General features: G+C 37.9%; 1 pseudogene; it reads right to left on the bottom strand.

Annotated features, from left to right (window-relative positions):
- Positions 1-2,284: 2,284 nt before the first annotated feature.
- Positions 2,285-10,829, bottom strand: LOC123250157 (annotated as a pseudogene).
- Positions 10,830-10,840: the final 11 nt, after the last annotated feature.

The following is a 10,840-nucleotide window of genomic DNA, read 5'->3' as shown; positions in this document are numbered from 1 at the left end:
ACCCAAACTCATATCCAAGACCAGAGATGTTTGAATGGGGCAGATAGATATTATGCCAGCCCAAGATCTGTCTTGGAGACCAGAGGACACATTTCTTACTTTTGAATGAAGCACTTTATTTTTTGCATAATAAGTGCATAAATACATTTTTCTTGTATAGCCTTCATCCAACTCTCTGTACATAGAAGCATATGTGTATGCATGGGGCAGCTGGGTGGCTCAGTGGATAGAGCACTGGGTTTGGAATTGGAAAAACTCATCTTCCTAAGTTCAAATCCATGATCAGACACTTACTGACTGTGACCCTGGGCAAATTAGTTAACTCTTGTTTGTCTCAGTTCCTCCTCTTTAAACATGAGCTGGGGAAGGAAATGGCAAACCACTCCAGTATATTTCCCATGAAAACTCTAAATGGTCACCTTTTTTGGCCTACTGCCCCCTTTCCAGAAAAAAATATTACTTAGCCCCCTGAAAATTAATTTTTTTTTAAATTTTAATAGCAATTAATAGGAAAGATAAATGCACCTGTGGCCATCATTGCCCCCATAGATCACTACAGCACCCACCAGCGGGTGGTGGCGCCCACTTTGGGAACCACTGCTCTAAATGATCACTCTAATGCAAATATTAATAATAGGTCTTAATTGATAATGCATGTGAAATACAGTTGAATTGCTCATTAGCTACAGGGTGGGGGAGGGAGGAAACGGGGGAAGGAGTATGAATCATGTAACCACGGGAAAATATTCTAAATTAAATAAATAAATAAAGTGGTCACACAAAGAGTTGGGCTGAACAACAGAACAATAATTCATGTAAATATATACATGTATATGTACATATATACATACTACATAATCTTATATATAGACTCAGAATCTAACATCTACAAAAGGCATGTTATACTTTTATTTTGATTAATATTGTATGGGTCATGACAGATTAATTTATCAGATGTTTTATGTACTTTGTTAACAGTTTTGAACTGAATTCATTTCTTCTTGACTTTTGTTAGAAGCAGAAATGAAATGTTAATGACTTTTATGGTTTTACTTTGAACCCTACTACCTTGTTGTAGCTATTAATCATTTCAGGTGGTTTCTTTGCCAATTCTCTGACATTTTCTTAATATACCTCCATAATATACCTCATCTTCAAATAGGGATATCTTTGTTTCCTCTTTTCACTTTTGATTTTGTTTTGAAGGCCAGCAAAGTCAAGCAGTGGAGAGAGGTCATAGCTTTGCTTTCTCCCTCTTTATACTGAAGACCATGATAGTTTTTGGTTTTAAATATGGGCTTTGGATAATACTAAAGATCTGTCTGGAAATTTTTCTCTTTTCAGAGGAATGAGACCTTTTGGAAGAGGCGTACCTATCATCAGGGGTCCAGTGACTGTGGGTCAAGGGATAGGAGGCTGAACTGAAAGCAAAGAGATTTATTTTAATGCTTTGGAAGATTGATATCTGGATGATAGCAGATTCAACTTCTTAGGATACAGATTGGGTTTTAGAACTTTGTAGGCTTGCTTACAGTACACAGCCACCCAAAAGCATTCTGTAGCAATTTAATATAGCATTTCACAACATAGCAAGGTGTAGAGGAAGAAGGGGATCAGCCAAGGAGAAAAGGGCAATATTTGGAATGCAACTGGCAGGATTTATTATCAGAATAAGAAAGCATTCTCTTTGCAAGTGCAGGAGACAGAAAGAAGAGATCAAATATGTTTATAAATGTGAAAGAAATCCTTTTAGCCAAAACTACAGTCTTTTATCCAAGGACCTCAAGTAAGTTGCTACAACAATGAATAATAGATGATCCATTTCCTGAATCCTTGCATAGAAGGTGGGGACTTTAAGCCATCATGTGATTGGGAGGGTAATCCATCAAGCTATTGAAACATAATTGTGATTCCTATTTCTGCACCCAGAGGTCTATCTACCAAGATACAGATAGGAACTACAGGAATATAACTAACAAAACAACTCTCTACAGAAATACAGATCTAAATAATTTAAGAAATATTGCTTGAGTAGGTTGTGCCAAAATATATTCATACCGATCAAAGTACCAAAGGATTACTTCATAGAGCTAGGAAAAATAATAAAATTAATCCAGAAGAACAAAAGATCATGATTTTTTTTTATATGTCACCTCTTCTTTATTTTAATTACAGGGTAATACATAAACTCCAACACAAAGAGGGAGGGAGAGGGGAAGGGAAAGGGGAAGAATAAAACCAGTATTTCACAGAGATGAAGATGAAGTTAGTGCTTTAATGGATCTCAAGGGTAAAATTCTTTCAAGGTGTTATGAGGGACAATGTCCAAAGTTTCAAAGATAGTGTGGTTTTCATAAGGATCCTGAGAAATAAAGTACTTTTCAAACTTCTGCAAAAATTCCAAAAAAAATAAAGGAGATCATCTGAGGTGAGGGCTTCTTCTCCAACAACTGCTTTCGTGGCTTGTACATCCTTACCAATAGCATAACATGTACACAGCTGGTTAGATACATCACCATGATCTTTTCTAGTCATGCCTTCCCCAATAGCAGACTTCATCAACCAGGAAAAGGAGGGCAACACAAATAAATAGGCGGATAAATCTGTCTATTATGCAGCTGCTTGTCCACATAGATTTGTCCTTCAGCAATGTATCCCGTCAAGTCAAGGATGGGATGAGTGATATCATCATTGGGCAGAGTAAGGATAGGGATCTGAGTAAGTGAGCCATTCCTGCCCCCCACATGACCAGCTCTCTCATATATTGTGGCTAAATCTGTATACATGTAGTCTGGGAATCCACGATGACCAGGGACTTCTTGGGCTGCCGAAACCTCTTGAAGAGCTTCAGCATAAGAATTCCTTTCTGTTAGAATGACCAATATATGCTTTTCACACTGATAAACCAATAATTCTGCTGTTGTTTCAGCCAGTTGAGGAGTGTTAATCCACTCAATGGGTAAGTGCATAATATTAGAACAAATGTATTTTAAACTTATATTACTGCAATTTTTAAAAAGATTAATATTGATAATGTATTCAAGGACAAAAATGAAAGAAGAAAGAAAACTCAAAATTGTATTGCACATACACGGGAAGAAAATAAAAGAATGTTTTAAAAATCAAAAAAATACATAGCTTAGAATCAGCGAAAGGTTTCTCACCCAAAAAACGAGATCCAATTTCCTTTTTAAACTTGGTCATTAGCCAAGTTAAAAAATAGATAGACATTTTCCATTGAGCCATTTTCTTTTAAAGTCTGATTTGAAGAATTGAGCAGTTTCCATGTTTACACCCAAAGCAGCAAATACAGTCACAAAATTTTCCTCATAACAGTCAAGAGAACATCTTTGGATTTCTTCCCCAAACCAGCCTGACAACAGATCTGAGCTGCAATCTCTTTATGGGGTAAACCGGCAGCAGGGAAGATGGGAATTTTCTAGCCTCTAGCAATATCATTCATGCCATCTATTGCTGAAACACCAGTTTGATCCAGGGTAGATCCAACACTCAGGATTGATTGGCTATCCCATAATGTCAAGAAAGTCTTCAGCTAGGACAGGTGGGCCTCTGCCAAAAGGTTTCCCAGAACCATTGAAAACTTGACCAAGCATATCCTCAGACACTGGTGTTCGAAGAATATCACCAGTAAACTCCCAGGCTGTCTTCTTAGCATCTCTACCTGAAGTTCCTTCAAATACCTGATCTACTGCTTTGTTACCACAAACTTCTAAAACCTGGCCACTTTTGCTTGTACCATCAGGTAATGTCAAGTGGGCGATCTCAGCATATTTGGGAAACTACTTGATCTAAGATGATCAAAGGACCATTGACTCCTGATACCGTTTTGTATGTGAGGCGGGGTTGAGAGAGGAAGTTATGGCCGATGGCCAGTGCTTGCTCTCAGGACCCTGCCACGGGCATCATGCTGGCTGTAGACTTCTCTTGTGTTTTCTAGCAGAGGGTCTGCAATGGTGAGAATATCTCCAAACCAGAATAATCATACAATTTAAGGATGTTTAGGAAAAGAGAAAACTTTGAGGAGTAAATGAGTTTTGTCTTCAACTAGTTGTAGCGCTGTCGTGAAAAGGGAATATGTGTGTATGTATGAAAATATTGTCATAATATTATAAAACAATAAAATTATATGTGTGTATTTTAGGAATTGGCTCCAGAGGGCAGAATTGAGATTAATGAGTAGAAATTATGGGATTGCAAATTTTAATTTAAAGGAAATCTTTCCAAGAACCCAAACTATTCAAAAATGAAATAGTCTAAATTGTATTTATATCAAGGATATAAGGAAAATTAATATAATCATACAAAAATCAAAGACAGCAAAAGCTAGATGATTCAGTAGGTTGAGAAAAAGGCTTTGGCAAAAAGCAGCACTTATTACTGTGCCCTTCCCTAATATGATCAATGCTTATTGATAACACAGATTTCTTCTTTTGAAAATTGCCTGCTCATATCCTTTGACCATTTGTTTGTTGGCAAAAAGGCTCTTACTACTATAAGTTTGAATCAGTCTTTTATATCTGTTAGATATGAGACCTTTATCAGAGAAACTTTATGTGAATATTTTTCCCAACTTAACTGTTTCTCTCCTAATTTTAAATTTATTGGTTTTGTTTGTACAATGTTTAAAAATTTATATAATCAAAATTGTTCCTTTTGTCTTCTGCGGTTCTCTATCCCTTGTTTGGTCATTGAGTACTTTCCCTCTCCAAGACTGCAAAAGACATTTTCTTCTTTGTTCCTCTAAGTTGTTTATTTTGTGATCTTTTATATATATCCTATACCCATTTGGAGCTAATCTTAATATAAGATATCTTCGTTCCATAGTATGAAGTGCTGGCATATACCTAATTTCTGCCAGACTGCTCTCAAAGTTTTCCAGCAACCAGAAATTGAGTATATCGAATATTATACATTTATGTTTGTTTTCTTCTATATGTTATTTACCTAATCTGTGTCATTTATCAACCTCTGTTATTTAACACCAAACCATTTTGAAGATTATTAATCTATAATAGAGTTGGAGATCTAGTCCTACTATGCCCCCTTAATTTCTATTTTTCAATATTTCTCTTTAAATTCTTGATCTTTTGGAGGAAAAACAATGGCATTGAAAGGGACGTTGAATAAGTGCTGCTTTTTGTCAAAGCCTTTTTCTCAATCTACTGAATCATCTAGTTTTTGCTGTCTTTGGTTTTTGTATGATTATGTTAATTTTTTCTAATTATCTCCTTATATCCTTGGTATAAATACAACTTAGACTATTTCATTTTTGAATAGTTTGTCTAAACATCTTTAAATTGTATGATCATTCTGGTTTGGAGATATTCTCACCATTGCAGACCCTCTGCTAGAAAACACCCAATTGTCATCATCCCATCATCATATGGTATTTTGAACTGAATCTTATATTCCAAATTTAGGTTAACAAGTCCACAGAGTAGTAGAACTCATTCTGTCGGTCAATATTAAGTGCCTACTGTGTGCTGCGGGAGATGACATACAAACAAATATATTCCAAAGTAAGCTACATATGGGGTAAATAGGAAGTAATTAACAGAGGGAAGGCATTGGGATTAAGAGGAGTTAGGGAAGGCTTCCTGTAGAGAATGGGACTATAATTGGGACTTAAATAGAACCAAGAGGATTATGGTTGGAGCAGGGAGGGAGAGCATTCCAGGCATGGAGGACAGTCAGAAAAAATGCTGGAAGTCAAGAGATGGAGTTTCCTGATTGTGGAAGAACCAGGAAGCTGATCTGAATATTAATCTTCTATTTATGTAGTCTAAGATCAGATTGAGAAGCCATGTAGTAGAATGGACCTACATGAGAAGCCATGTAGTAGAGGATGACCTTGGAAGTAGGTAGACCGGGGGCAAGTTGTGCCTTTGACACATACTAGCCTTGCAACCATGGGCAAGTCACTCATTATCTCAGTTCTCTAGCAAACTTCTTTTAGTAACAAAGGAAGTGCTAACCTTTTATTGATGGCCATAGTTTTCAAACCAGCACTTCCTTACATTGATGAAATCACAGGTCCAGATTTCTTAAAAAGAAAAGATCAAATTAGCATTTTTGTTGTTGGCCATTTTACTCCCTTGATTCATATTGAACTGACAGTCAGTTGAAACCCTGATTCTTTTGCACATTAACTTCTATTTAGCTATGTTTTCCCCATCCTATATTTGTACTGGTGTTGGATGTTTTATCTTGAGCTTATGTGTAAGACATAACATTTGATTGACTGAGGTATTGAAATTTTTTCTTGTTTGTTTTGCTCACTGTTCCATTTTCTTTTAGATCCTGTTTCCAACATATTAGTTATTCCTATAATTTTATAACATCTGTGAATTAGTGTGCTATGAAATTGATAAAAAAATGTCAAAATGAACAAATATAGGATGCATTCCTATAGCAGACCACTAGTAACTTTCTTTGACATTGATGGCAGTCCAGTCATATATTAACCTATGGCTTCATTTGCCAGTGCTAAAGACTGCTGTGATTTGATTTTGTCATCTTATAGAAATCATGATCAAATAAGATAATATATATCAAACACTTTGAAAACTTAAAATGCTATATAAATTTTAGCTGTTGTTGGTGTTGCTTATCACATGTCCATTTACCTGGAAAGTATTAGAAGCAAGAGTTGAACCCAGATCTTCTGGACTCCAGTTCTTTCTTTTTTCCCTTGGACTCCATGATCCTTCAAAAATTATTATCAGTGTCTCAGTAGACATATCTGCCAATACTTTCTGAACCCAAAGATGTCATTCTTGAGAGCCAGGCAATTTGAATTTATCAAGGGCAGCTAGATGCTCTCCTATTATCTCCTTACTTATCTTGGGCATCAGCTCCTAGGTAGCCCTTTTTGTTCTGTGCTTTATGGTCCAAAGATGATTGTTCTTGACAAAGTACACAAAAGCAAAGTTAAGAATTGAGATTCTTCACCTTTCTTCTGCCATTAGTAATCATTGTCTTATCCACATGAAATATCAGTTCTATCCTTCCACTGACCCTTTTCTTTTACTTCTTGAAAACTTAATTTTTTTTGTTGATAAATTTTATTATTAGCTCACCTTAATTTCCCAATATAGCTCTCCACTGGCCCTCCCTCTTCCAAAGAGTTCAGTATAACAGGAGGAAAAAAGCTCATCTTCCTGAGTCCAATTTGTCTTCCTAAACTCAAATCTGACCTCAGACACTTACTAGCTGCATGACCTTGAGCAAGTCACTTAACCCTGTTTGCCTTAGCGTAATGGGAGAAAAGGGGTTTTATTTGAATATATTAAAGATTGGTGGCCAGAGGATTGAACAATTATCAATCCTCAATTAAGAATAATCTCAAGTCAAAATTGACTTTTATGAGGGGGCAGCTGGGTAGCTCAGTGGATTGAGAGCCAGGCCTAGAGACGGGAGGTCCTAGGTTCAAATCCGGCCTCAGACACTTCCCAGCTGTGTGACCCTGGGCAAGTCACTTGACCCCCATTGCCCACCCTTACCACTCTTCTGCCTTGGAACCAATACACAGTATTGACTCTAAGACAGAAGGTAAGGGTTTAAAAAAAATTGACTTTTATGGAAGTTTATTTACAATTGAGAAGAGGTAGAAGAAATAAAGAAATAAGAATTAACACAGTAGGTAAATTGCTACAATCCCCTAATTAATCCAGGTAGATCTAATTAACCCAAGCAGAGAGTCAAAGGCCCAGAGGTGAATGAAGCAAAGGCTTCAGTCACAGAGTCTCTATGAAAGGGAAGTTCCTTAAGAGAAGTCCAGGAAGATTCAGTCTTTAAACTCACCACATGGAATTCCAAAGAAGATATTAAGAACGGTCTCACCAAGGTTTCAGAGTCCCAGCCAGCCCTCCTCCACAAACCAGAAGAGCTCCTTCTCTAGCAGAAGACTCCCTGACTCACTCAACTCTCTTTTTAAAGGGGTCACTTAGGCATCACTTCCTGTGTCTCCCTCCTAGTTTGTGTGTCCAATCCCAACAGATGCTTCTCTTAAGACTGCCTAGCGGGCAGTCAGTCAATTCTGATTCATCACGCATTCTAGCACAGGGGGATTTTGGACCTCCCAAAATTGGAGGTGTTCTCACCTTTGGCGATTAAATCTAAAGATGGGCAGTGTAGACTTAATCTAATTGTTACATTCGTTCTTCATTTGTAAAATGAGCTGGGGAAAGAAATGGCAAACCACTTCAGTATTTTTGCTAAGAAAACCCCAAATAAGGTCACAGAGTCAGATACAACTGAAATGACTAAACAACCACAACATACCAAAGTAAGGGAAAAAAGGACAGTTCAACAAAACTATCCAACATGTCAACCAGATTCAATATTATTTGCAGTGGTTTCCTAATATAGGTTTTTAAAACTAAGCAAATCACTTTCTATTAACTGTTGAATGATTTATGGGCAGTTTAATTACCATCTGGAGTGGTGAGGGTGATGTTTGCAGATACACTTTTAAGTTAGTCTGAATTATCATTTTTACCCATCACATTCTTAAGTCTAGATAACCAATCAAATAATATATAACAAGCCCTAATTTCTGGCACTTGATGACTTCTGAGATAAAAATGCCCATGCTAAAAATTTAACAATTGAGCTGGTTCAAGCACTCCGCTGCCTGTCAGTGTCTCATTCCTCCTTCTAACATATTTTCACCCAATATCAAATCTCAACTATAGGGAGATTGACCTGAGTCATCTTGTGTAATCATGTTTCTTATTTTTATAGCCTGTTAAGATATTGACAGGATGATAGGATTGCAATTTCCTTTCTTATCCACTTGTTTAAATATTTGGATGCCTTTAAAGTATTTCAATGAAAATGAAAATAAAATATATACACATGCATCAACCAAATATTATATGTATGCTGAAGAGAAGAGGATGATGGGAAAAGTTGGATGAGTTAGAACCAACTAAGGAAGACTTTCATAAGATAAAGAAGACTTGGGCATATTTGTATACATACATCAAGGAGACAGAGCAATAGAAGCTACCTCTTGCAGCTCCTGACCAAGATTAAGCTCATCAGTGACCTGAAATGAGTGTGAGGTGGAGCTTTAGGTAGCCAAGAAGGTGGCCTGTGATGCCAAGTGCAAGGACAGCACCTGCATTTTCTGGGGACTGTTCCCTTAAAGGAAATATTTTCTGTGTCTTTTCTCAATATGGAGAAATGGTTAACATTAATCTTGAACAGGATAAGATTGGAAAGTCCTTCCAGATGAAGATTCAAAAGTCCTTATTTGCTTTGAGGATCAGAGAAGAACCATTGTGGCTGTTGACAATTTTAAAGGGCTCAAGATAAAAGGGAAAACTATCTAATTGGAACATAGGATTAATTATAAGTCCTCTGGATTCTAAGACTCAAGACAATGTAACCTGAATGTTCCAGGAGAAGGACTGTGAGGTTAAACCCTACCCTTTGTTCAAAGGAATCCTCCAAAAACGAGATGACTGAGCTGAAGCATAAAGACATTCTAACCCACAAAAAGTATTAAAAGTGGGGCATCTGGGTAGCTCAGTGGATTGAGAGCCAGACCTAGAGACGGGAGGCCCTAGGTTCAAATCTGGCCTCAGACACTTCCCAGCTGTGTGACCCTGGGCAAGTCACTTGACCCCCATTGCCCACCCTTACCACTCTTCTGCCTTGGAGCCAATACACAGTACTGACTCCAAGATGGAAGGTAAGGGCTTATTAAAAAAGTATTAAAGTAAATATGAAAGAAGAAGAGGCACCTGCATAACCTCCATAGCAGTCTGATATCAAAAAGGGAAAGGAAGGAAAACCTTCACTTTAAGAAAAATACCTTCACTCTGTCACTGTAATCCTCAAGATGAGCACTGTTCCATGGTAGCTACAGGGACACACATATTTAACTGTTTCAGTTTGGAAAAGCATAGCCACCAAGGAGGGATCAAAGGAAAAAGAAACCACCGATTGCTAAGAATTCCTCAACCAGAACCAGTAGGAAGGAAAAAGAAAAAGAAAGAGAAAGGAAAAGAAATGTGCAAGGTCTCTGGTCATCAAGATGAATATGCTGAAGGGGTGTAAAAGTGAAATTTGGGAAATGCCATCTAAAAGTATATATATTTTCTATGGACACGTGGAAATTATCAAACTACATTTCCCGTGGTCCAATGGGTTTCCAGTTCTGGTTCTTTGGGCGTGGGGACGCCTACGTCTCCACACAGAACAGTTTAAATCTCCTGGGTTAGGGGGGAGTGGTCTTGGCCAGCAGACTCGGGTGAGGAGACATGGCGAGGGCGGCAGTTTTGAATTCTTACAAGCTCGTAGTCTAATAACTTTATCTATCAGCATGGCTTTAATTAAAATACTAATATATATATTTTGCTCAGTCATAATTATTTTTTATCCTTATAATTATGGCAACCTTACGAAGTTTGGATTAAGAATTCTCAATTTTCTAGATAGTCTAAGAGGAAGCCATGCGGCTCTGGGACCCAGAGTCTCAGAAGCGATTTTTTTCCTCACCCAGTCCTCTCCCGATTTTCCCCAGCCTAGAGGCTGTTTTACGGGGAAGAGAGACAATGGCTTTAATCGCCACTGGGCTGCGAATTATTTTGCTCAATGCCCCTGGCCTGGTGGCCCTTGCTGGCACTGACAGACTGCCGGAGCCCAGCCAGTGTGTCTCTGCCGCCGATCTCCTGACTCCTGACTTGATCTCCATTCCTGCCCTGCCGCAAGCCTGCAAGCGTCCCAGACCACATCTCCGCTTTTCCTGCTGCTGATGCTGCTAATCCTGCTAGTTCCAGAACCCTGAGCCCCAACATCTATGACCCCC

This window comes from Gracilinanus agilis, chromosome 5, assembly GCF_016433145.1.
Source record: "Gracilinanus agilis isolate LMUSP501 chromosome 5, AgileGrace, whole genome shotgun sequence".
Classification (NCBI taxonomy): Eukaryota; Metazoa; Chordata; class Mammalia; order Didelphimorphia; family Didelphidae; genus Gracilinanus; species Gracilinanus agilis.
Note: the sequence above shows the minus strand (reverse complement) of the source record. Positions and strands in the feature narration are given on the sequence as shown.